This window comes from Pongo pygmaeus, chromosome X, assembly GCF_028885625.2.
Source record: "Pongo pygmaeus isolate AG05252 chromosome X, NHGRI_mPonPyg2-v2.0_pri, whole genome shotgun sequence".
Lineage (NCBI taxonomy): Eukaryota > Metazoa > Chordata > Mammalia > Primates > Hominidae > Pongo > Pongo pygmaeus.
This window is the reverse complement of record NC_072396.2, coordinates 73,054,674-73,082,363: the sequence shown is the minus strand read 5'-3', so window position 1 is coordinate 73,082,363 and position 27,690 is coordinate 73,054,674. Positions and strand designations below refer to the sequence as shown.

At 35.8% G+C, this 27,690-nt stretch overlaps 1 protein-coding gene and 1 pseudogene across 5 annotated transcripts in view; one reads left to right on the top strand and one right to left on the bottom strand.

Annotated features, from left to right (window-relative positions):
* The window catches only part of EDA (ectodysplasin A), a 413,821-nt gene that overhangs the window by 102,037 nt on the left and 284,094 nt on the right, over positions 1–27,690 (bottom strand). The gene's annotated exons all lie outside the window — the stretch shown is intronic.
* Positions 5,540–6,533, top strand: LOC129025109 (CCR4-NOT transcription complex subunit 7-like; annotated as a pseudogene).

Sequence of the window (27,690 nt, the reverse complement as noted above, 5' to 3'; positions counted from 1 at the left end):
AGTCCAGGTGGTGGTGGCCACAGTGGTGCTTGTGTCACCCCTCTCCTAGCCTCAGACAGCTCAGCATAGAGACAGAGACTATGTTTGGGGGAAAGTAAGGGAAGAGAGCAAGAGTCTCTGTATGGAAATTCAGGGAATTCTCCCAGATCTTACCCATGACCACTAGGTGGTACCTCTATGAGTCTGCAAGAGCCACAGCATTATTGGGCTTGGGGTGGCCCTAAAGCTGCAGTGACCAAAGACTTAGATCACAACACTCAAGTCCCTTCAAATACCTGGAAAGCCCTCCCAAGAAGGATTGGTTCAAATAAACCTAGACTGCGGAGACTAGTCAATACCTAACTGTTCAATGCCCAGACATCGATGAATATCCACAAGCATCAAGACCTTACCAAATGAACTAAATAAGGCATTGGTGACCAATCCTGGAGAAAATGAGATATGTGACTTCTCAGAGAATTCAACATAGCTGTTTTGAGGAAGTTCAATGAAATCCAAGCTAACACAGAGAAGAAATTCAGAATCCTATCAGATAAATTTAACAAAGAGATTGAAATAAAAGAATAAAGATGAAATTCTGGAGCTGAAAAATGCAATTGGCATACTGAAGAATGCATCAGATTCTCTTACTAGCAGAATTGATCAAGCAGAAGCAAAAATTAGTAAGCCTGAAGACAGGCTATTTGAAAATACACAGTCAGAGGAGACACAAGAAAAAAGAATACAAAAAAATGAAGCATGCCTATAAGATCTAGAAAATAGCCTCAAAAGGGCAAATACAAGAGTTATTTGCCTTAAAGAAGAGATAGAGAGAGATCAGGGTAGAAACTTTCTTCAAAGGGATAACAGAGAACATCCCAAACCTGGAGAAAGGTATCCATATTCAAATATAAGAAGGTTATAGAATACCAAGCAGATTTAACCCAAAAAAGACTACCTCATAGCATTTAATTATCAAACTCCCAAAGGTGAAGGATAAAGAAAGGATCCTGAAAGCAGCAAGAGAAAAGAAACAAATAACATAACAATGCAGCTCTATACATCTGGCAGCAGACTTCTCAGTGGAAACCCTATAGGCTAGAAGAGAGTGGCATGACATATTTAAAGTGCTGAAGGAAAAAAAAAACACCTTTTACCCTAGAATAGTATATTCAGTGAAAATATCCTTCAAACATGAAGGAGAAACAAAGACTTTCTCAGACAAACAAAAGCTGAGGGATTTCAACACCAGGCGTGTCCTACAAAGAATGCTAAAGGGAGTACTTCAATCAGAAAGAAAAGAACATTAATAAGTAATAAATAATCACCTGTACATACGAAACTCACTGGTAATAGTAAGTACACAGGAAAACACAGAATATTATAACATTGTAACTCTGGTGTGTAAATGACTCTTATCCTAAGTAGAAAGACTAAATGAAGAACCAATAAAAAATAATAACTACGACAACTTTTCAAGACATAGACAATACAATAAGATATAAATAGAAAAGGTTTTAAAGTGGGGGGATGAAGTTAAAGTGTAGAATGTCTATTAGTTTTCTCTTTGCTTGTTAGTTTGTTTGTATATGTAATCATTGTTAAGTTGTCATCAGTTTAAAATAAATGGTTATAAGATATTATTTGCAAGCATAGTGGTAACCTTAAATAAAAAAATACAACAGATACACAAAAAATCAAAATCAAGAAATTAAATCATACCATCAGAGAAAATCGACTTCACTAGAAGGAAGACAGGAAGAAAGGAAAGAAGGAAGAGAAGACCACAAAAATATAAAACAAGTAATAAAATGTCAGGAGTAAATCTTTACTTAACAATAATAACACTGAGTGTAAACAGACTAAACTCTTCAATCAAAAAACATAGAGTGGCTAAGTGGATAAAAAATCCAGACCCAGTGATCTGTTGCCTACAAAAAACACACTTCATGTATAAAGACATGCATAGACTGAAAATAAAGGGATGGGAAAAGATATTCCATGCTAATGGAAACAAAAAAATTAGCAGGAATAGCTATAATTATATCAGACAAAATATATTTCAAGACAAAAGCTATAAAAGAGGCAAAGAAGGTCTTTATACAATGATAAAGGGGTCAATTCAACAAGAGGATATAACAATTTTAAATATATATATGCACCCAACACTGGAAGACCCAGATATATAAAACAAATATTATTAGAGCTAAAGAGAGAGATGGACCCCAATACAATAATAGCTGGAGACTTCAACACTTCACTTTCAGCATTGGATACATCATCCAGACAGAAAATGAACAAAGAAACATCAGACTTAATCTGCACTATAAACCAAATGGACCTAATGGATATTCACATAACATTTCATCCAAGGGTTGCAAAGTACATATTCTTCTTCGCAGCACATGGATCATTCTCAAGGATAGACCATATGTTAGGCCACAAGAGAAGTCTTAAAACATTCAAAAACTTGAAATAATATCAAGTATCTTCCCTGACCACGATGGAATAAAACTAGAAATCAATAACGAGGAATTTTGGAAATTATACAAACACATGGAAATTAAACAATATACTCCTGAATGACCAGTGGGCCAATGAAGAAATTAAGAAGGAAATTAAAAAATTTCTTGAAGCAAATGAAAATGGAAACACAACATACAAAAACCTATGGGATACAGTGAAAGCAGTACTAAGAGGAAAGTTTATAACAATAAGCACCTACAATAAAAAACTAGAAAAATTTCAAATGAACAACCTAATGATGTATCTTAAAGAACTAGAATTGCATTTAATTGTACATTGAAAACTAACTAAAATAGTATAATTGTATTGTTTGTAACACAAAGGATAAATGTTTGAGGAAATGGATACCCCATTTATCATGATGTGATTATTATGCACTGCATGCCTGTAACAAAATACCTCCTGTAACTCAAAAATATATACACCTACTATGTACTCACAAAAGTTAAAAAAGAACTAGAAATGCAAGAGCGAAGCAAACTCAAAATTAGTAGAAGAAAAGAAATAATAATGATCAGAGTAGAAATTTGAAATAAAAATACAAAAGATCAATAAAATGAAGTCTTTTATCAAAAGACAAAAAAACAAAATCAACAAACCTTTAGCCCAACTAACTACAAAAAAGAGAGAAGACCTAAAGTAATAAAATTAGAGATGAAAAAGGAGACATTATAACTGACACTGAAGAAATACAAAAGATCATTATAGGCTATTATGAGCAACTGTATGCCAATAAATTGAAAAATCTAGAAGAAATGGGTAAATTCCTAGACACATACAACCTAACAAGATTGAACCATGATGAAATCCATCACCTGAACAGACTAATAACAAATAATGAGATTGAAGTTGTAATAAAACATCTCTCAGCAAAGAAAAGCCTGGGACCCAATTGCTTCACTGCTGAATTTTATCAAACATTTAAAAAAGAACTAACATCAATCCTACTCAAACTATTCCAAAAAATAGAGAATGAGGGAGTACTTCCAGACTCATTCTACAAGGCCAGTATTACCCTGATACCAAAACCAGACAAAAACACATCAAAAAAAGAAAACTACAAGCCAATATCCCTGATAAACATTGATACAAAAATCCTCAACAAAATACTAGCAAACTGAATTCAACGACACATTAAAAAGATCACTCACTGTGACCAAGTGGGATTTATCCCAGGAATGCAAGGATGGTTCAACATATGCAAGTCAATCAATGTGATACATCATATCAACAGAAGGACAAAAATGATATGATCATTTCAATTGATGCTGAAAAAAGAGTTTGATAAAATTCAACATCTGTTCATGATAAAAACCCTCAACAAACTGGGTATAGAAGGAACATACCTCAATACAATAAAAGCCATATATAACAGACCCACAGTTAATATCATACTCAATAGGGAAAAACTGGAAGCCTTTCCTCCAAGATCTGGAATAAGACAAAGATGCCTGCTTTCACCACTGTTATTCAAGACAGTACTGGAAGTCCTGGCTAGAGCAATTGGATGAGAGAAAGATATAAACGGCATCCTAATTGGAAAGGACAAAGTTGAATTATCTTTATTTGCAGATGAAATGATCTTATATGTGGAAAAAACTAAAGACTCCACCAAAAAAACAATTAGAACTGATAAACAAGTTCAGTAACATTTCAGGATAAAAAAAATCAACACAGCATTTCTATATGTCAGCAGCAAACAATCTGAATAAGAAATTAAGAAAGTAATCCCATTTACAATAGCCACAAATAAAATAAAATACCTAGGAATAAACTTAACCAAAGAAGTGAAATATCTGTACATTGAAAACTATAAAACATTGACGTAAGAAATTGAAGAGGACACACAAAAAATGGAAAAGATAGTCCATGTTCATGGATTAGAAAAATCAATATTGTTAAATATTCATAGTACCCCAAGCTATCTACTGATTCAATGCAATCCCTATCAAAATATCAATGACATTCTTCACGGAAATAAAAAAAATTCTAAAATGTATATGGAACCACAAAAGACCCAGAATAGCCAAAGCTATCCTGAGCAAAAAGAACAAAACTGAAGAATTACATCACCTGACTTCAAATTGTAATACAGAGCTATAGCAACCCAAACAGCATGGTACTAGCATTAAAAGAGACACATAGACTATGGAACAGAATACAGAACCCTGGAATAAATCCATACATCTACAGTGAACTCATGTTTGACAAAGGTTCCAAGAACATACATTTGAAAAAGTCAGTCTCTTCAGTAAATGGTGCTGGAAAAACTGGATATCCACTTGCAAAAGAATGAAACTAGACTCCTATCTCTCACTGTAAACAAAGATAAAATTAAAATGGATTAAAGACTTAAATCTAGGACCTCAAACTATGACACTAATAGAAAAAAATTGAGGGAACTCCAGGAAATTGGACTGGGCAAAAATTTAACATCCCACAAGCACAGGCAACCAAAGTAAAAATGGACAAATGGGAGCATACCAAATTAAAAACTTCTACATAGCAAAGGAAACAGTCCACAAAGTTAAGAGATAATCCACAGAATGGGAGAAAATATTTGCAAAGTATTCATCTGACAGAGATTAATAACCAGAATATATAAGGAGCTCAAACCACTCTATAGGAAAAAAAATCTAATAATTCGATTTTAAAATGAGCAAAAGATCTGAATAGACATTTCTCAAAAGAAGACATACAAATGGCAAAGAAGCATATTAAAAGGTACTCAACATCATCAATCATCAGAGAAATGCAAATCGAAACTACAATGAGATATCATCTCGCCCCAGTGAAAATGGCCTTTATCCATTTTAAGTTTTATTCGAAAGACAGGTGGTGCGAAAAGCGATGGCACAGCACGGTGCGGTGCAGCTCCTGCTCGTCTTTCCCCCTTGCTGGGTGACAGGTGTCTATGGGGCACCCGCCACTGCCACCACCGCCGTGTGCTGTCTCTATGGCCAGGGGGAGGAGGAGTGAGAGCTCAGTGACACAAGTACATAAATAAAGGATAAAATATTCTCTGAAACAAATCTTCAATCAAGTATAACATTTGATGCTTGGCATCTAGACTCCCTTGTGCCCTCACTATGCCAGCAGCAACTGTACATCATAGCCAAAGAATTTGTGAAGTTTGGGCTTGCAACGTGGATGAAGAGATGAAGAAAATTCGTCAAGTTATCCGAAAATATAATTACGTTGCTATGGACACCGAGTTTCCAGGTGTGGCTGCAAGACCCATTGGAGAATTCAGGAGCAATGCTGACTATCAATACCAACTATTGCGATGTAATGTAGACTTGTTAAAGATAATTCAGCTAGGACTGACATTTATAAATGAGCAAGGAGAATACCCTCCAGGAACTTCAACTTGGCAGTTTAATTTTAAATTTAATTTGACAGAGGACATGTATGCCCAGAACTCTATAGAGCTACTAACAACATCTGGTATCCAGTTTAAAAAACATGATGAGGAAGGAATTGAGACCCAGTACTTTGCAAGAACTTCTTATGACTTCAGGAGTGGTCCTCTGTGAAGGGGTCAAATGGTTGTCATTTCACAGCAGTTACAACTTTGGCTATTTAATCAAAATCCTGACCAACTCTAACTTGCCTGAAGAAGAACTTGACTTCTTTGAGATCCTTCGATTGTTTTTACCTGTCATTTATGATGTGAAGTACCTCATGAAGAGCTGCAAACATCTCAAAGATGGATTACAGGAGGTGGCAGAACAGTTAGAGCTGGCATAGATACGACCACCACATCAGGCAGGATCTAATTCATTCCTCACAGGAATGGCCTTTTTCAAAATGAGAGGAATGTTCTTTGAAGATCATACTGATGATGCCAAATATTGTGGTCATTTGTATGGCCTTGGTTCTGGTTCATCCTATGTACAGAATGGCACAGGGAATGCATATGAAGAAGAAGCCAACAAGCAGTCATGACATGAAATAGTCCTTTTATTTTTATTTTATTTTGAGCTACACACATGCTTGTATATACATTTTATCTCTGGTTGAATCCCTTGAACAACACACAGTACCTTCCCCCCGCCCTTTCATGGCCCAGTTTATTGTCTGCCTTTCAGTACTAAGTATGATCATTCCTATCTCAGATAAAAAAAAAAAAAACAACAAAAAACCACAAAAGAACAAACAAACAACAACAACAAGAAAACACATTCAGGTTAAATTTGGCCTTAATTTAATATACTTGTTAGCAAGCGTGTGTGACAGAGTAGAGAAAGCTACATCATTGAATATTTTGATAAACTTTACCTACTTGGGAGTTTGGTTTATTTTTCCCTTTTCCTAAATTAACTAGCACTGACTGTAATTTATTTCTCTGTTTCATGTCTCCCCCTTCCATTCTGCAGGAGTTTTAGCTATTTGAGATTGTGGACCATCGATTTTGTACTTTGGAGAGTGATTCTAACTCAAAACCTCTGTTTTATCAGAAATTTTGTTTTTACTTGATCTTAGCTGGAAAAATGACCATCTGCCAACTTTACACAGCATTTACTCGGTTTTGACCCACAGAATGTAGCACATTCATTGTGCAAACTGTCAATGCAGTGAAACTAAAAAAAAGACAAGAAACTACTGAGGAGCTCAGTAACTGATGTTTCTGTATGTAATGTTTAATCTTCCAAGCACATCTAGTGTCTGTCAGTTTCTAATTGGCATGTGTAGGCTGCTCTGTGACTGAAGACTTTTCAAACCAGTCTTACACCCTTCAGGAAAAATCCCTTGTGATTGAATATTTAGTATCTGCCAGGAAACTGGTACTCAAGATGTTGAAGCTACAGTTACTTTATGATAGCACACTTCCTTTGATCTGCTTATTTTTATTCCATCACTGTTTACCCTTGTTTTTTTTTTTGTATTTTGTAGCCATACTTATGATGCTCTTGATTTGTTGGTTATACAAATTGATTTTTTTAATATCTAAAGATAACAAGTCTTTAGTTATATTTTGTACCAAATTAAATTAGAAGTCAAAAATTGTGCTTTCCTAGTCGCTACAAAGGTAAATAATGGACATATTTGGTACAAAACAACAAAATCCATATATAAATGTATATATACAATATATGATAATGTACTCATATATATATGAGTACATAAATAAAGGAAAAGATATTTTCTGAAACAAATCTTCAATCAAGTACAACATTTTGATGCTTTAGAATATATGAGAATGTATGTATATTCTCATATATATAAAGAGAGCTAATAAAATTACCTGAGGAGTGTAATGCTTGTTTATTTTTTGTGTATATCTTTGCAATCTATTTTACATATATTGACAAAAGAGACTGTGAAATATTTAGCCATGCAGAATATGTGACCAGACCAGAGCATGTGTAGGATGTAGGAAGACTTTTCGGTAATCATTAACTCTACCCTGAAATGATTGACTACGGGTTATAATGTGTATTACCTATACTTCAATCAATAATATTAGCAAATCTCCAAATGTTAGTCACATTGGTTTGTCTCCCTTGTACATTCTTTATTCATGATATTACAGTGCTCTAACTGGGAGGTCCTTTTTAAACAAAACATTATTTTCAAAACAGAGGGTATTATTTGTTTTTAAAGCTTTTGTAAATAAAGGCTTCAAAAATGTTTTCTTATAAAAAAAAAAAGACGGGCAATAACACATGCTGATGAGGATGTGGAGAATAGGGAACCCTTGTACACTGTTGGTGGGAATGTAAATTATTATAATCACTGTGGAGAACAGTTTGGAGGTTCCTCAAAAAACTAAAAATAGAACTACCATATATGATCCAGCAATCATATGCTAGGTATATACCCAAAAGAAAGGACATCAGTATATCAAAGAGATATCTGCACTCCCATGTTTATTGTGCCACTATTCACAATAGCCAAGATTTGGAAGCAACCTAAGTATCTATCAACAGATGAATGGATAAAGAAGATATGGTACACATACACAATGCAGTACTATTTATCCATAAAAAGAATGAGATACTGTCATTTGCAACAACATGGAGGGAAATGGAGGTCGTGACGTTAATTGAAAGAAGTCAGACACAGAAAGACAAACTTCATATATTCTCACACATTTGTGGGAGCTAAACAATTAAGACAATTGAACTCATGGGGATGTAGAGTAGAATGATGGTTATCAGAGGCTGGGAAGGGTAGTAATGGGTGGGGGAGTGGGGATTATTAAAGGGTAAAAAATATAGTTAGATAGAACGAATAAGATCTAGTATTTGATAGCATAACAAGGTGACTACAGTCAACAATCATTTATTGTACATTTTAATATTGTACATTTTAAAATATTGTATATTTTAAAAAACTAAGAGTATAATTGGATTGTTTGCAATACAAAGAAAGGATAAATGCTTGAAGTGATGGTTACTGCATTTACCTTGTTGTGATTATTATGCATTGTGTGCCTGTATCAAAATATCTCGTGTACCCCATGAATATATATATACCTACTATGTACTCACAAAAATTAAAAATAAAAAAATTTAAAAATGACATTAAACAATAAAAAAGATATAATGAAGACAATAGTAGAGGGAGTCAGCGGAAAAGAGATCCCAATACATTTCTGATAGACAGACATTGAATAGGATGCTGGCTGATAAAGATTGGCAGATAAAATGACAGAGGGGGCTTACAGCTTGGGAGGATGTTGGTCTGCCCTGTAGGATCACAGAAAAGTTTGAAAATTGGAAATGCCAAGTAAGGCAGAGGGTGAAAATGAAATATGAGAAATGCATTGAAAATCTGTATATTAATCATTTTCCTCCACTGCATATAGAACTGCTAGTATTCAGGCATTGATTCCCAAGGCAAAGAAAAAAATCAGAAGGTTCTTCTCTAAAGAGATTGAATAAATTGTCTAAGAAGAATTGAGGTAACTAATGTGGGCATTAATGCTGTAAAACAAAGACCTTTACTATCTGGAATTTAGAGGTCCCCCAGTATATGGCTCTATTTACATAGTTGGGGCTTATTGAGTTGCAGGCCTTATATCTGGGGTACTAAACCATTTTGCTCAACCCCTACACACATTATGAAATTTCAGAACAGCAAAGATATAGAAAAGATCCTAAAAGCTCCCAGAGAGGAAAAACATTAATAGTTAAGGGAACAAGAATTGGAATGGCTTGGTCATCTCATCAAAAACGCTGGCTCTTAGAGAGAACAATGGAGGAATGCCTTCAAAATTCTGACAGAAAATTATTTCAAACCTATAATTTTGTCCTAACCAACTATCAATTGAGTCTGATAACAAAAACATGACATCTTAATATTGCAAAGACTAATAAAAGCAAGTCCCAGCCGTACAGTAGAGGCCTAAGGAACACTTAGTCTGAATGGAAGGAAGGGGGTTTCCAAGAGAGAGGCATCAAGAAAAAGACAGGGAAAAGGATTCACCATTTTATCCATCTTTTTTTTTTTTTTTTTTTTTTTTTTTTTGAGATGGACTCTCGCACTGTCGGCTGGGCTGGAGTGCAGTGGTACGATCTCAGCTCACTGCAACCTCTGCTTCCCGGGTTCAAGCGATTCTCCTGCCTCAGCCTCCTGAGTATCTGGGATTACAGGCGCCACCACGCCCAGCTAATTTTTTGTATTTTTAGTAGAGATGGTGTTTCACCATGTTGGCCAGGCTGGTCTCGAACTCCTGACCTCATGATCTGCCTGCCTCGGCCTCCCAAAGTGCTGGGATTATAGGCGTGAGCCACCACGCCAGGCCTATCCATCTTTAAGAAATTAGAGAAACTTATGAATGTAGCAGACAATGCAAGAAAAAATAAAGGTAATTAGAAAATCCAGAAAAAAACAAGTTTTACAAATTAAGAAATGTAATACTATCAACACTTGACAGAAGAGACAAAAATTTTAAATAATTAACAATAGTATAAACACTGTATATTGATTTTCAACTTCTGGAAATAACCAATATATAAAAGCACAGGATATTTAATTATAGAGATAGTTAATTATAAATGTAGAGCAAAACATAAACATTACCACTCTTGGCAATGTAAAAAGTAAAAGTACAAATGACTAGAATTGGTAGGTAGGGGAGAGAGATAAAAAGAACTGATGGCCTCTTTTTACAAACTCTTAGTTTTTACAAAGAACTAAGAGACACTGTCTATAGTTTATGAAACAAGAAATAAAGGTCTAAGTATATTCCTCAAAAAAAAAAAAAAAGAGGAACTAAAAAGCATGATAACTAAATTGGGACAAGAGATAGTATAAGTGAGTTATAGCCTCATTTATTAAATTACAAAGTTAATAAAGCCTAAAATAGATGAATTAAGAAATAGCAGTATATATGGAAGCAGTCCACAGAAGAACCAAACAGAAACAGTTAATAGAGTGAAAGGTAATCTCAGAGGATTAGGATTCGGAGGGTTGGAACAGTGAAACATTGCCTGCATTATAAACTTTTAGGTACTCAGTTCATATTTTTAAAAACTATGTGCGTGTATTACTCATAAGATATAAAAATAATCATAAGGCAATTTAAAAACCAATTAGTAACCTTGGAACAGAAATCTTCCTTTGCCATTACTAAATTTAAATCAGTCTCTCAGAACCTTTACCTGAAAAAGCGTTCTGGCAAGAAGCCAACTAAAGAATAGCCCGTCTCTATTATTTACCCTGCCTTTTTCCCTTAACCCCAGCCTCAAAGCCTATCTATATCCTTTCTCTTATAACCCACTGATACTTGACACAAACTCCAGATTAAGTTATAACCAGCTTCATTTTCAGCTACAGAGATCATTTTTATGGCTTTATAGACATACAACAAACTGTACATATTTAAGTTTTTACATATGTATGTACATCTATGTACACCTGTGAAACCATCATCACAATAAAAATAACAAGGATATCCATCACCCCCAAAAGTTTCCTCATGCTCCTTTGTAATCCCTTCCCACTCAGCCCAGTCTCTGATGCCCTCTGTATTTCCAGGTAATGACTGATCTGCTTTTTGCCACTATAGATCAGTTTTGATTTTCTAGAATTTTATATAAATAGCATCACACAATATACTTTGTCTGGCTTCTTTCTCTTAGCATAATTAGTTTGAGATTCTAACATGTTATAATATGTATCAGTTCATTCCTTTTTATTGATAAGTAGTATTCTGTTGCATGGATGTAACAGAGTTTGTTCATCCATTATCTGTTGAGGGACAAAATGATTTGTTTCCAGTTTTTAGTTACTGCAAATAAAACTGTTACGGACATTGGTATGCAAGTCTTTGTGTGGACATACGTTTTTATTTCTCTTAGGAAATATCTTGGAGTAGAACTGTTGGGTAACATATACTATGTGGTAAGTACATGTTATAAGAAACTGCCAAACTATTTCCTAAAGTGGATGTACCATTTTACTTTCCCACCAGCAGTGTGTATGAGAGTTTCAGGTTCTCATATCCTCATCAAAACTTGGTATGGTCAGTCTTTTTAAGTTTAATCATTCTAATAGGTATGTAGTAGTCTCTCATTATGGCTTTAATTTGCATTTCTCTGATGGCTAATGATGTTGAGGATCTTTTCATATATCTTCTTTAGTGAAGTGTCTTTTCAAATACTTCACCCATTTAAATTTTTTGTTTGTTTGTTTTTAGAGACAAGATCTGGCTATGTTGCCCAGGCTGGTTTCAAACTGGGCTCAAGTGATCCTGTTACCTCAGCCTCCCAAGTAGTTGGGATTACAGATATCCACCATTGTCCCTGACTCTCTTTCTTCCATTTAAAAGTATTGAGTTGTGTGTTTTTTATTATTGATTTTTTAAAAGATCATTATATATTCTTGATAACAGTTCTTTATCAGATAAGTGATTTGCAAATATTTTCTTCCATGCTGTATTTTGTCTTTTTAATATAATTTTTCCATTGAATTGCTTCACATTTTGTTGCAGATCATTTGACCATATATGTGTGGGTTTATTTCTTGGCTCACTATTCTGCAACTAGATCTACTGTCTATATTAAAAACACTGTACTGTATTAAACACTGTATAACACACAAGTGTATAAACACAAGTGTATAAAAACACTGTCTATATTAAAAACACTGTACTGTAGCTTTCTAATAAGCCTTGAAATCAGGTAGCATAGGTCCTCCAACTTTGTTCTTTTTTCAAAGTTGTTTAGGATATTCTAGGTACTCAGATGTTCCACATAAATTTTCAGATCAGCTTATCAGTTCCTATAAAAAATTTAAATTGCATTGAATCTATAGATCAATTTTGGGAAAACTGACATCTTAATATTTCATATTTTTGATGCTATTAAGAATGGTATTCTTAAAATTTTCAATTTCTGATTGTTTATTCCTAGTATATAGGAATAGAATTGATTTTTAATAATGACCCTGTATCCTGTGAACTTGCTGTATTCACTTACTAGTTCTGGTAGTTGTTTTGTGGATTTCTTACAACTTTTTACAAAGATAATCATGTCGTCTGTGTATAAAGACAGTTTTATTTCCTTTCTAAATTGGTTGCCTCTTATTTATTGCTTCCTTATTTCACTGGCTAGAACCTCCAGCACAATGTTGACTAGAAATGATGAGAGCAGACATCTTAATCTTGTTCCTGATTTTAGAATAAAAGCATTTAGTCTTTCACCATAAAGTATGATGTTACCTGTAGAACTTTTGTAGATGTCCTTTATCAATTTGTGGATGTTCCCCTCTACTCCTAGTTGGTTGGGAGTTTCTTTTTTTTTAAATCATGAATTGGTATTGGATTTTGTTAAATACTTTGTTTGCATTAATTGATATGATCATATGATTTTTCTTCCTGAACCTTAATAGAATGAATTACATTTATATTTCCCCATTAAAAGTAAGGGTATAACTGATATGCAAGTTGAAAACAGCCCAGTGAACACCCATTTCTATATTCAGAGGCCTAAACTAGAATATTAGGAGAGGAGCTCAGAATCTTATTCACGTGGGTGGACATATCAACGGACATTTTCCTGTCTGTTTTATCATCCATTTATCCATCTACCTATTCACTATTCACTGTTTGCTAGTTACTTGCTCTAGTCAAATACAATGCAAGGCACTGAAGATATAAAGAACCTGTAGACCTTGTTCTTCTGAGGCTCACCATATACCTAGTGAGAAGACAAACAGGTAATCACACCAATGGGATGAATGCCATATGAGGTTCATAAAGGAAAGTCTACGGAGCCACAGAGAAGTGTTAACTCTGCTTGGGGTACAGAAGATGGGGACAATGACTTTTGAAAAATAAGCAGGATACTTTTGGGCAGAGGTGAGAGATAAGAGCATTCCAGAAAAGTGGCCATAACTTAGAGCAGTGTTTTTAAGATTCTCCACACTTCCAAATGCCGTCTCCCCATGGCAGGAGTGGGAGGGACAGGCTTAAGTCCTAACATTTCTTTGAAGTCTCCCATTTTAGAAGAATTTTGCATTATACATCACACACACACACACACACACACACACACACACAGACACACACACACACACACACACACACACACACACAAATAGAATGAAGTGTTTTCTGTTAACCCTGAGCAGAATCTACACTCCAGGAAGATTCATCCTGGACTTTGGCAGACCACTGTCAGTAGGTGAAACACAATTCTATGTGTAGGAGTGGAAGGTCACTGGTAAACAATTGGCAACTAGGAGTAGCTTCTTGGGGTAGTTGTTTAACCTCAGAATCATGTCAATCAGGCACTAGGCATGCAATTAGAAATACCCTGGCTTCAAAGCTTGTATGTTTGCCTAAGGACCTAAATTATCATTCGCTCACTCTGTGATTATCCCAGCTCCATGATGAGCCAAGTTCTACCTAGCACTGCCAAAAAACAGCAAGAATGCTTTTAACAGCTTTAAAAAAGTTTTCAAATTTCTTTGGCAAATGAAGTCAGCTGTACAGTATCTTGCTGGGGTCTTAAATTGACATTGAACTTGGACCATGCAGAGCCAAGTTATTTATTTATAAGCAATAAATAATTATGTTAGTACTGAAATCCTTGAGCACTTGCCGGTCACAATATTCATTTTTACTTGTACTAATGGTAACTGCTGAAATAGTAATCAGAGTTCTCATCTCTTATCAGCTGGTACCTAGTTGTGTGGAAAGTGCTGCCATATCATGCTTGAGAATTGATTAGAAATGTTTTACATTATTTCTTGCCAATAAAGGTCAAATTCTGCTACAACACAATGTAAACTTTTATGGAATGAAGAAAATTTCTAAGTGTAAGTTGGTGGCGCATTTATTTTTAGCAACATTCAATACCATAGAGCCCAAGGCAACCAAAGTATTTTGAATCAACAAAGATCCTGCTTTTTATAAAGGATAGTAGGCTACCCAAACTTTTCTATGAGTTCCTACTTCAGTGTTTTTCAGCTATTTAACACTTTAACCTATGCCGCTTTAATAAATGTTAAACATTTCATGCAGTCTCTTTTTCTGATGGCAATCTGTTTCCCAAGTAAATATCCCTGGTTTACAATTATGTGCTATGTATTTGTACCAGCCAAACAGACTTTATCAAATTTTACTTGTTTTAGTTTGTATTATGAGAAAAGTAGTTTGTTTCCAAAAAGAATAAAAATATGATAAGCATTCTCTTCTTTCTAAAAATTGTTGCCTCTGTGTTTATATGGGTTTCATTCATAGTTATCACCACCTTTCACTTCTACTGCTCCCCAGAGATGTAGCATTTATCTGAATAAATTTACTTGAATTTTTCAAAATCTACCCACCCACAGTAACATACAACATAACATAGGCATTTCCATAAACCTCAAATAAATCCTTCAATAAACACTGACCAAAACACTACTGTGGAATGCAAAATAGACTCTGCAATGCAACAGGAATACAAATATCAGTAAGATGTGGCTCTTGCTCTCTACACAGTATTGTTTCATATGATGACTCTTAACCAGGCGCCAGTATCAGAATTACTTGGAGAGTCTTTTCAGAATTGACATGGGCAGTGCTGAGACCACCAGCTAGGGAGATGACATCTGAAGTGGCTTTTGAAGGTTTGGTAGTTTGCTAGATAGAGATGGAACTGAAGGGGTATCCTAGACAGAGGGAATAGTATGTACAAAAGGGTTAAAGCATGCCACTTACCTCTAAATTAATGGCATCTATACAACAGAAATAACACTCACCATGGGATTGTTGTGAGAATTAAATGAGAACATGTATAAAAGTGCTTGGTGCATTGTAGATGTTCAATTAATGTCAGTTGTATTCTTCCCCACTAACATTTAAAATAAAATTGATTTAGACAATTACTATTATTGTTTTTTACCCAGTGTGACCCTGAAGTAATGGCATATAGAATGGGTCAGATGGAATTGGAAACAAAGGGAGAAAGACAAGTTTGCAGCTTGGGGAGAGATGGGGCAACATGGTAGCACCAGGTATACTCAGAGAGGAAGGACCTAAATTAGTGTTAAAAGGCAATCAAAAAGCTGGAAAACACACTTCAGGATATAATTCAGGAGAACTTCCCCGACCTAGCAAGACAGGCCAACATGCAAATTCAGGAAATACAGAGGGCACCACTAAGATACTCCATGAGAAGATCAACCCCAAGACACATAACCATCAGATTCTCCAAGGCTGAAATGAAGGAAAAAGTGTTAAGGGCAGCCAGAGAGAAAGGCTAGGTCACCTACAACGGGAAGCCCATCAGACTAACAGCGGACCTCTCAGCAGAAACTCTACAAGCCAGAAGAGATTGGGGGCCAATATTCAACATTCTTAGAAAAGAATTTTCAACCCAGAATTTCATATCCAGCCAAACTAAGCTTCATAAGCAAAGGAGAAATAAAATCCTTTCCAGACAAGCAAATGCTGAGGGATTTTGTTATCACCAGCCTGCCTTGCAAGAGCTCCTGAAAGAAGCACTAAATATGGAAAGGAAAAACCAGTACCAGCCACTGCAAAAACACACCAAAATATAAAGACCAATGACACTATGAAGAAACTGCATCAACTAGTGTGCACAATAACCAGATAGCATCATGATGACAGGATCAAATTCACACATAACAATACTAACCTTAAATGTAAATGGGCTAAATGGCCCAATTAAAAGACACAGACTGGCAAATTGGATAAAGAGTCAAGACCCATTGGTGTGCTGTATTCAGGAGACCCATCTCATGTGCAAAGACACACATAGGCTCAAAACAAAGGGATGGAGGAAAATTTTCCAAGCAAATGGAAAGCAAAAAAAGCAGGGGTTACAATCCTAGTCTCTGACAAAACAGACTTTAAAAAAACAAAGATCAAAAAAGACAAAGAAGGGTATTACAAAATGGTAAAGGCAACAATGAAACAATAGCTAACTATTCTAAATATATATGCACCTAATACAGGAGTACCCAGATTCATAAAACAAGTTCTTAGAGACCTACGAAGGGACTTAGACTCCCACACAATAATCGTGGGAGACTTTAACACCCCATTGTCAATATTAGACAGATCAATGAGATAAAAATTAACAAGAATATTCAGGACTTAAACTCAGTTCTGGAACAAGTGGACCTAATAGACATCTACAGAATTCTTCACCCCAAATCAACAAAATATACATTCTTCTCAGTGCCACATGGCACTTAGTCTAAAATAGACCACATAATTGGAAGTAAAACACTCCTCAGCAAATGCAAAATAACTGACATCATAACAAACAGTCTCTCAGACCACAGTGCAATCAAATTAGAACTCAGGATTAAGAAACTCACTCAAAACCACACAATTACATGGAAATTGAACAACCTGCTCCTGAATGACTCCTGGGTAAATGATGAAATTAAAGCAGAAATCAAGAAGTTCTTTGAAACCAATAAGAACAAAGAGACAATGTACCAGAATCTCTGGGACACAGCTAAAGCAGTGTTAAGAGGGAAATTTATAGCATTAAATGCCAGTATCAGAAAGCTAGAGAGATCTCAAATCGACACCCTAACATCACAATTAAAAGAGCTAGAGAGGCAAGAGCAAACTAATCCAGAAGCTAGCAGAAGACAAGAAATAACTAAGATCAGAGCAGAATTGAAAAGGATAGATATACAAAAAACCGTCCAAAAAAAAAAAATCAATGAATCCAGGAGCTGAGTTTTTGAAAAAATTGACAAAATAGACCACTAGCTAGACTAATAAAGAAGAAAAGAGAGAATTAAGTAGACACAATAAAAAATAATAATGGGGATATCACCACTGACCCCACAGAAACACAAACTACCATCAGAGAATAATATAAAAATCTCTATGCAAATAAACTAGAAAATCTAGAAGAAATGGATAAATTCCTGGACACATACACCCCCCCAAGACTAAACCAGGAAGAAGTCGGATCCCTGAATAGACCAATAATAAGTTCTAAAATTGAGGCAGTAATTAATAGCCTACCAACCAAAAAAAAAAAAAGCCCAGGACCAGATGGATTCACAGCCGAATTCTACCAGAGGTATGAGGAGGAGCTGGTACCATTCCTTCTGAAACTATTCCAAATTGAAAAGGAGGAACTCCTCCCTAACTCATTTTATGAAGCCAGCATCATCCTGATACCAAAACTGGGAAGAGACACAACAAAAACAGAAAACTTCAGGCCAATATTCTTCATGAATATTGATGCAAAAATCCTCAATAAAACACTGGCAAACGGAATCCAGCAGCACATCAAAAAACTTATCCACCAAGATCAAGTTTGCTTCATTCCTGGAATGCAAAGCTGGTTCAACATATGCAAATCAATAAATGTAATCCATCACATAAACAGAACCAAAGACAAAAACCACATGATTATCTCAATAGATGCAGAAAAGGCCTTTGATAAAATTCAACATCCCTTCATGTTAAAAACTCTCAATAAACTAAGTATTGATGGAACATATGTCAAAATAATAAGAGCTATTTATGACAAACCCACAGCCAATATCATATTCAATGGGCAAAAGCTGGACGCATTCCCTTTGAAAACCAGCACAAGACAAGGATGCCCTCTCTTACCACTGCTATTCAACATAGTCTTGGAAGTTGTGGCCAGGGCAATCAGGCAAGAGAAAGAAATAAGGTATTCAAATAAGAAGAGAGGAAGTCAGATTGTCTCTGTTTGCAGACAACATGATTTTATATTTAGAAAACCCCATTGTCTCAGCCCCCAAACTCCTTAAACTGATAAGCAACTTCAGCAGTCTCAGAATACAAAATCAATGTGCAAAAATCACAAGCATTCCTTTACAACAAAAACAGACAACAGAGAGCCAAATCATGAGTGAACTCCCATTCACAATCACTACAAAGAGAATAAAATACCTAGGAATAGAGCTAACAAAGGATTTGAAGGACTTCTTCAAGAAGAACTTGTTACAAACCACTGTTCAAGGAAATAAGAGAGGAAACAAAAAAATGGAAAAACATTCCATCCTCAAGGATAGGAAGAATCAATATCATGAAAATGGCCATACTGCCCAAAGTAATTTATAGATTCAATGTTATTCCCATCAAACTACCATTGACATTCCTCACAGAATTAGAGAAAACTACTTTAAATTTCATGTGGAATCAAAGACAACCCTGTATAGCCAAGACAATCCTAAGTAAAAAGAACAAAGCTGGAGGCATCACGTTACCTGACTTCAAACTATACTACAAGGCTACAGTAACCAAAACAGCACAGTACTGGTACCAAAACAGACATATAGACCATTGGAAGAGAACAGAGACCTCAGAAGTAACACCACACATCTACAACCATGTGATTGTCGACAAGCCTGACAAAAAAAGGCAATGGGAAAATGACTCCCTATTTAATAAATGGTGTTGAGAGTTCTGTCTAGCCACATGCAGAAATTTGAAACTGGACCCCTTCCCTACACCACATACAAAAATTAACTCAAGATGGATTAAGGACTTACATGTAAAACCCAAAACCATAAAAACCCTAGAAGAAAACCTAGGCAATACCATTCAGGACACAGGCATGGGCAAAGACTTCATGATGAAAATGCCAAAAGCAATTGCAACAAAAGCCAAAATTGACAAACGGGATCTAATTAAACTAAAGAGCTTCTGCACAGCAAAACAAACTATCATCAGAATGAACAGGCAACCTACTGAATGGGAGAAAACTTTTGCGATCTACCCATCTGACAAAGGTCTAATATCCAGAATTTACAAGGAACTGAAATTTGCAGGAAAAAAACAGTCCCAATCAGAAAGTGGGCAAACGATATGAACAGACAATTCTCAAAAGAAGACATTTACATAGCCAACAAACATATGGAAAATAAGCTCAACATCACTGATAATTAGAGAAATGCAAATTAAAACCACAATGAGATACGATCTCATGCCAGTCAGAATGGCAATTATTAAAAAGTCAGGAAACAATAGATGATGGCAAGGCTGTGGAGAAATAGGAATGCTTTTACACTGTTGGTGGGAATGTAAATTAGTTCAACCATTGTGGAAGACAGTATGGCAGTTCCTCAAGGATCTAGAACCAAAAATACCATTTGACCCAACAATCTCATTACTGGATATATACCCAAAGGAATAAATCATTCTACTATAAATAAATCATCTAAATAAATCATTCTACTGATTTAAAGACACACGCACATGTATGTTTATTGCAGCACTGTTTACAATAGCAAAGTCATGGAACCAACCCAAATGCCTATCAATGATAGAGTGGATAAAGAAAATGTGGCACATATACACCATGGAATACTACTCAGCCATAAAAAGGAATGAGATCATGCCCTTTGAAGGGACTTGGATGAAGCTGGAAGCCATCATCCTCAGCAAATTAACACAGGAACAGAAAACCAAACACCTCATGTTCTCACTCATAAGTGGGAGTTGAACAGTAAGAACACATGGACATAGGGAGGGGAACAACACACACCAGGGTTTGTTTGGGGGTGGGGGGCAAGTGGAGGGGACTTAGAGGATGAGTCAATAGGTGCAGCAAACCACCATGGCACATGTATACCTATGTAACAAACCTGCATGTTCTGAACATGTATTCGGGAACTTAAAGTAAAATTTTAAGAAAGGCCATCAAAATCAGATACAACTAACAGTTGTGAAAGAAATCATTTATCCGCTAGTCACATTGGAATAGGAAAAAGAAAGTCACACTGGTTATCTGGTCCTAAAGCAAGAAAAAGTCATGCTGCATATATATTTTGATTACATTTTAGTCCTCCTTACTGCTGTTTCCATCTTTAGGTGGGGAGGACAGAAAGGTGTGTGTGTGTGGTGATGGTAATGAGAGAGGGAAGACTAAAAAAGAATAAAATGAAGTCCCGGATACATCCAGAAAAACAATAATCTTATAGGCATCTTGCTTACCAACAAAACTCCCTCTACTTTGTGTACAACAATCCAATAAGGTTCTTGTGATTCACTGCCACTGGTGACTTAGCATTCACTTTAGTGGATGCTTCCTTTGCCTACGTTGTAGCTAATTAGTACAGAAGCACAAATCGACACATTTATAAAAAGGTAGCAGCCTGAATTTTAAACCTTTTTCTAATATAAATAAAGCCTAACACTTTGAAAGCATTGTTCCCTCAATTCCAACAAAGAGAGTATTAGTAAAACTAAAACTATTGTTCAAAAATTCATAGTTTATAACCACTCAAATGTGGGCAAGGTTGTCATTAGTGAAATAAAAATTAAGACAAAAATGGAATATCATTAGACACTCATTAGAAAGGCCGAAATTCAAAAACTGACAATACCAATTGCTGGCAAGAAAGCATAGTAACAGGAACCCTCATTCACTGCTGGTGAGATTGCAAAAATGGTTAGCCACTTTGGAAGAGAGTTTGGCAGTTATTACAAAGTTAAACATAGTTTTACCATATGATCCAGCAATCACACTCCTTTGTATTTACCCAACTGATTTGAAACTTATGACTACACAAAAATCTGCACACAAATGTTTATAGCAGCCTTACTCATAATCACCAAAATTAGAAGCAACCAAGATGTCACTTAATAGGTGAATTAATAAACAAACTGTGGTACATCCATATAAAAGAATTCTATTCAGCGATAAAATAGGAATGAGCTATCAAGCTATGCAAAGACATGGCTAAATGTAAAACATATATTGCCAAGTGAAAGAAGCCAGTTGGAAAGCCTATACACTTCACTATCCTATTTATGCAACATTTTGGAAAAGGCAAAACTGTAGAGATGGTATACAGATGATCAGTGGTTGTCAGAGGTATGTGGAGGAGGAGGCAGGGTTGAGTAGGTGGGACACAAGAGATTTTTAGGGCGACGACATATTCCGTATGATACTGTAATGGTGGATATACAACACTATGCATTTTTCAAACTTCACAGAATTTTACAGCCCAAAGAGTAAATCTTAATGTATGCAAAAGTTAAAAAATAATCTAAGAAGTCATCAGGGGATTGATCTCAGGATGGGATACAGAATTTGACAAAAGAATCTAATTATATGTATGAAACAATTTCTCTGAAGGACGTGGGGGAAAAAGGCCCAACCTACGTAACTTTGGAAATGAGTTTGTAAGACTAAAGACAAAAGGAACCATAGATAAGCATCTACTATATTTGATAAAGTTGTCCCCACAGAGGTGTGAATTAGCAAGCCTGAAACCACTATAGCCACAAACTGGAATTGGATGATCAAGTAAATAGATGGTGGATGGCAACAGGAAGTTACACACAAGCAGGAGAGAAGGTTAGAATGATCCATGTGGTATTGTATTAGCGTTGGGGACATCTGTATGAACTCATGTTTAGCTTAGTAATGATCCAGATGGTTACATATGGAAATATTCATAGATATGTGTATACATACATGGGCTAGTATACACATACATTTTCTTTTTTTTTTAATTTTTATTTATTTATTTATTTTATTATTATTATACTTTAAGTTTTAGGGTACATGTGCACAATGTGCAGGTTAGTTACATATGTATACATGTGCCATGCTGGTGTGCTGCACCCATTAACTCGTCATTTAGCATTAGGTATATCTCCTAAAGCTATCCCTCCCCACTCCCTCCACCCCACAACAGTCCCCAGAGTGTGAAGTTCCCCTTACTGTGTCCATGTGTTCTCATTGTTCAATTCCCACCTATGAGTGAGAATATGCAGTGTTTGGTTTTTTGTCCTTGCGATAGTTTACTGAGAATGATGATTTCCAATTTCATCCATGTCCCTACAAAGGACGTGAACTCATCATTTTTTATGGCTGCATAGTATTCCATGGTGTATATGTGCCACATTTTCTTAATCCAGTCTATCATTGTTGGACATTTGGGTTGGTTCCAAGTCTTTGCTATTGTGAATAGTGACACAATAAACATACGTGTGCATGTGTCTTTATAGCAGCATGATTTATAGTCCTTTGGGTATATACCCAGTAATGGGATGGCTGGGTCAAATGGTATTTCTAGTTCTAGATCCCTGAGGAATCGCCACACTGACTTCCACAATGGTTGAACTAGTTTACAGTCCCACCAACAGTGTAAAAGTGTTCCTATTTCTCCACATCCTCTCCAGCACCTGTTGTTTCCTGACTTTTTAACGATTGCCATTCTAACTGGTGTGAGATGGTATCTCATTGTGGTTTTGATTTGCATTTCTCTGATGGCCAGTGATGATGAGCATTTTTTCATGTGTCTTTTGGCTGCATAAATGTCTTCTTTTGAGAAGTGTCTGTTCATGTCCTTCGCCCACTTTTTGATGGGGTTGTTTGTTTTTTTCTCATAAATTTGTTGGAGTTCATTGTAGATTCTGGATATTAGCCCTTTGTCAGATGAGTAGGTTGCGAAAATTTTCTCCCATTTTGTAGGTTGCCTGTTCACTCTGATGGTAGTTTCTTTTGGTGTGCAGAAGCTCTTTAGTTTAATTAGATCCCATTTGTCAATTTTGGCTTTTGTTGCCATTGCTTTTGGTGTTTTAGACATGAAGTCCTTGCCCATGCCTATGTCCTGAATGGTAATGCCTAGGTTTTCTTGTAGGGCTTTTATGGTTTTAGGTCTAATGTTTAAGTCTTTAATCCATCTTGAATTAATTTTTGTATAAGGTGTAAGGAAGGGATCCAGTTTCAGCTTTCTACATATGGCTAGCCAGTTTTCCCAGCACCATTTATTAAATAGGGAATCCTTTCCCCATTGCTTGTTTTTCTCAGGTTTGTCAAAGGTCGGATAGTTGTAGATATGCGGCATTATTTCTGAGGGCTCTATTCTGTTCCATTGATCTATATCTCTGTTTTGGTACCAGTACCATGCTGTTTTGGTTACTGTAGCCTTGTAGTATAGTTTGAAGTCAGGTAGTGTGATGCCTCCAGCTTTGTTCTTTTGGTTTAGGATTGACTTGGCGATGCGGGCTCTTTTTGGTTCCATATGAACTTTAAAGTCGTTTTTTCCAATTCTGTGAAGAAAGTCATTGGTAGCTTGATGGGGATGGCATTGAATCTATAAATTACCTTGGGTAGTATGGTCATTTTCATGATATTGATTCTTCTTACCCATGAGCATGGAATGTTCTTCCATTTGTTTGTATCCTCTTTTATTTCCTTGAGCAGTGGTTTGTAGTTCTCCTTGAAGAGGTCCTTCACTTCCCTTGTAAGTTGGATTCCTAGGTATTTTATTCTCTTTGAAGCAATTGTGAATGGGAGTTCACTCACGATTTGGCTCTGTGTTGGTCTGTTATTGGTGTATAAGAATGCTTGTGATTTTTGTACACTGATTTTGTATCCTGAGACTTTGCTGAAGTTGCTTATCAGCTTAAGGAGATTTTGGGCTGAGACGATGGGGTTTTCTAGATGTACAATCATGTCATCTGCAAACAGGGACAATTTGACTTCCTCTTTTCCTAATTGAATACCCATTATTTCCTTCTCCTGCCTAATTGCCCTGGCCAGAACTTCCAACACTATGTTGAATAGCAGTGGTGAGAGAGGGCATCCCTGTCTTGTGCCAGTTTTCAAAGGGAATGCTTCCAGTTTTTGCCCATTCAGTATGATATTGGCTGTGGGTTTGTCATAGATAGCTCTTATTATTTGGAGATATGTCCCATCAATACCTAATTTATTGAGAGTTTTCAGCATGAAGAGTTGTTGAATTTTGTCAAAGGCCTTTTCTGCATCTATTGAGATAATCATGTGGTTTTTGTCTTTGGTTCTGTTTATATGCTGGATTACATTTATTGATTTGAGTATATTGAACCAGCCTTGCATCCCAGGGATGAAGCCCACTTGATCATGGTGGATAAGCTTTCTGATGTGCTGCTGGATTCTGTTTGCCAGTATTTTATTGAGGATTTTTGCATCCATGTTCATCAAGGATATTGGTCTAAAATTCTTTTTTGGTTGTGTCTCTGCCCGGCTTTGGTATCAGGATGATGCTGGCCTCATAAAATGAGTTAGGGAGGATTCCCTCTTTTTCTATTGATTGGAATAGTTTCAGAAGGAATGGTACCAGTTCCTCCTTGTACCTCTGATAGAATTCGGCTGTGAATCCATCTGGTCCTGGACTCTTTTTGGTTGGTAAGCTATTGATTATTGCCACAATTTCAGAGCCTGTTATTGGTCTATTCAGAGAGTCAACTTCTTCCTGGTTTAGTCTTGGGAGGGTGTAAACACATACATTTTCTTCCTCTGTCAGCTGAGAAGGCCTAGAAGTAATGACACCCAGTAGCAATGAGCACATCTAGCACTCAGATCTTGTTTTGTAATACCCAATAAAAGGAACCAGAGATCCTTGGAGAATTGGGTGATCATAGGACTAACTGGGGTAGGAAATATACATATGAACCTGTAGCATCTTGTAGTGCCATCAAGTTAAGAAGTGTTCAATAAAAGCCCACATGGATGAGGGTACATCAAAGGGACACAGGAGCCAACTGAAAGACCTCCCAAAGGCCAAAGCCAGAATGATTTGAACAACAGAATAAAGCAGTATTGGATTATAACCCAAAGTATAAAATAAATATCACTGTATCTAGACATAAATAAATAAATAAATAGTGTGAGAACAGGCAAATCAACTGCAGAAGAATTCCAAATAATTTATGTAGATACTTCACCATCAAGGAGGTGGAGCCTAATTCCTCACTCCTTTAGCATGGGCTGTGCATAATGATTTCCTTACAAACAGTGAAATATGAAAAGGGAAAATAAGTTTACAGTGGAGAAATCTGACAAACACTACTGGCCAGGTGACCAAGGTTAACAATAATAGTGATAAGTCATGTTGATACTATGTACTTAAAATTTTTTTTTTCAATCAGCTTTCCCAAGTTGAAGATAGTATGTACCTTTGCTATGATGTGCTTCAAATGGCATTTTACCTCTGTAGTCTTCCTTCCAAAAGCCCATAACCCCATTCTAGTCATGAGAAAAATATTAGACAAATCCCAGTTGAAGGACATTCTGCAAAATACCTAACTAGTACTCCTCAAAACCATTAAGGTCATTGGAAACTGAGAAATTACTATAGTCAAGGAGATACTAAATGTACTGTGGCATCTTGGATGGAATCTTGGAACAGAAAGAGGACATTAGGTAAAAACTAAAAACAGTGAATAAAGTATGAATTTTAGTTAATAATAATGTATCAGTATTAGGTCATTTGATATGGCAAATGTACCATAGTAATGTAATAGGGGCACACTGGGGATAGAGTATATGGGAACTCTGTATTATCTCCACAACTTTTCTGTAAATGTAAAACTATTATAACATTAAACATTTATTTAAAAATTTTATTTAAAATATTGCATTAATGTATTATTTATCTAAGAAAAACGTTGACAAGGAAGTATAAAATTTAACATAAAACCAGAAGAACTTGTCAATGCAATGGTGAAGGGAAAAAATTGTATTTCTAGACTGAGATCACCCTATGAAGATTCCCAACACAAAGGAAAAGAAGGAGAAAAGTATGCTTACAAAAGAAGCTGCTCTCACTGCAGTGACATGCAAAATCTTATCTGGCAAAGTTAAACAGCAATGCTCTGGAATGTCATGATAGCACAATAGGAATTAGCCAAATAACTTAGCCTCCAGTTACCCACAGACTAATTTGTTTTCTGAAGAACCACATTCCAAAGTTTACACAAATCATGAAGCCTACAAAGATTTATTTTTAGTGTATTTTTTCTTGCAATAATGCTAAAATTGAACTTTTCTAGACATTAAATATAATTTGAAAGTTTATTATTGGAGATCCAAAACACAAATACTATGACTTGTGAAGCAGAATCCAAGATTTTCTCCTCTTCAGATACGATTTCTTATTTTGATGCTTTTCAATTAAATTCACAGTAAATCCAAAAGGAAGGGCTCTTGTATGGCCACTATTGGAATTAAACTTTGACTTATCGGCACTAACAAAGATAAAACTACATAGACCTGTGCACTAGGCTGGACTTGAAGTATGCCACAATAATGTAAAAGGCAAGACTGTTGAAGAGGGTGGGGAAAGAGAGAGCTCAATGGCATAAAATGATTGTTTCACACCACATACTTGTTAATCTGGATGAGACTAACGTTATAAGTATCTGCCAGTGTCTCCTTGACAAACAAGTTGGCGGTCTCATGGTTCTGAGTTTCCCTGAAATATTTATTCTGTTATTCCTTTGGGTAATTATAGCTTATTAGCCCTAGTTATATTCTCATGTTGCATAGTAAATTATTCTCCTCTCTCCTTGGTGTTTACACCCTTCAGACAGTTGTATCCCCACCCTCTCCCCCCTTAGTCATCACTTAGTTAAATTGTATAGACAAAATTCTTTTAATCTTTGCTCATAAATCAATCCCTCTGGCCCCTTAATCATTTTTGTTACTCTTCTCTGAACTCCCTCCAATTAATCTATATCTTTTCAGTTAATGAGTTTGGAGAAGCTGAATAGCCCAGGTGTGATCCCAGTCATGTTTAGTGTCTGTGTGTTTATAAATGCACTCAAGAGTTTTTTTTTTTTTGTAATGGGGATTAAAAAATACAATAAATTATCAGTGGCTTTTCTGCCCCATTTTGTAGTACTCCAAATGGTTACTTATCTATCAGCTATGGGTTTTCATCATCAATGGCCATTTCTCAAGTTTTAACTCCTGCTAGACTACGAAGTCTATTCTA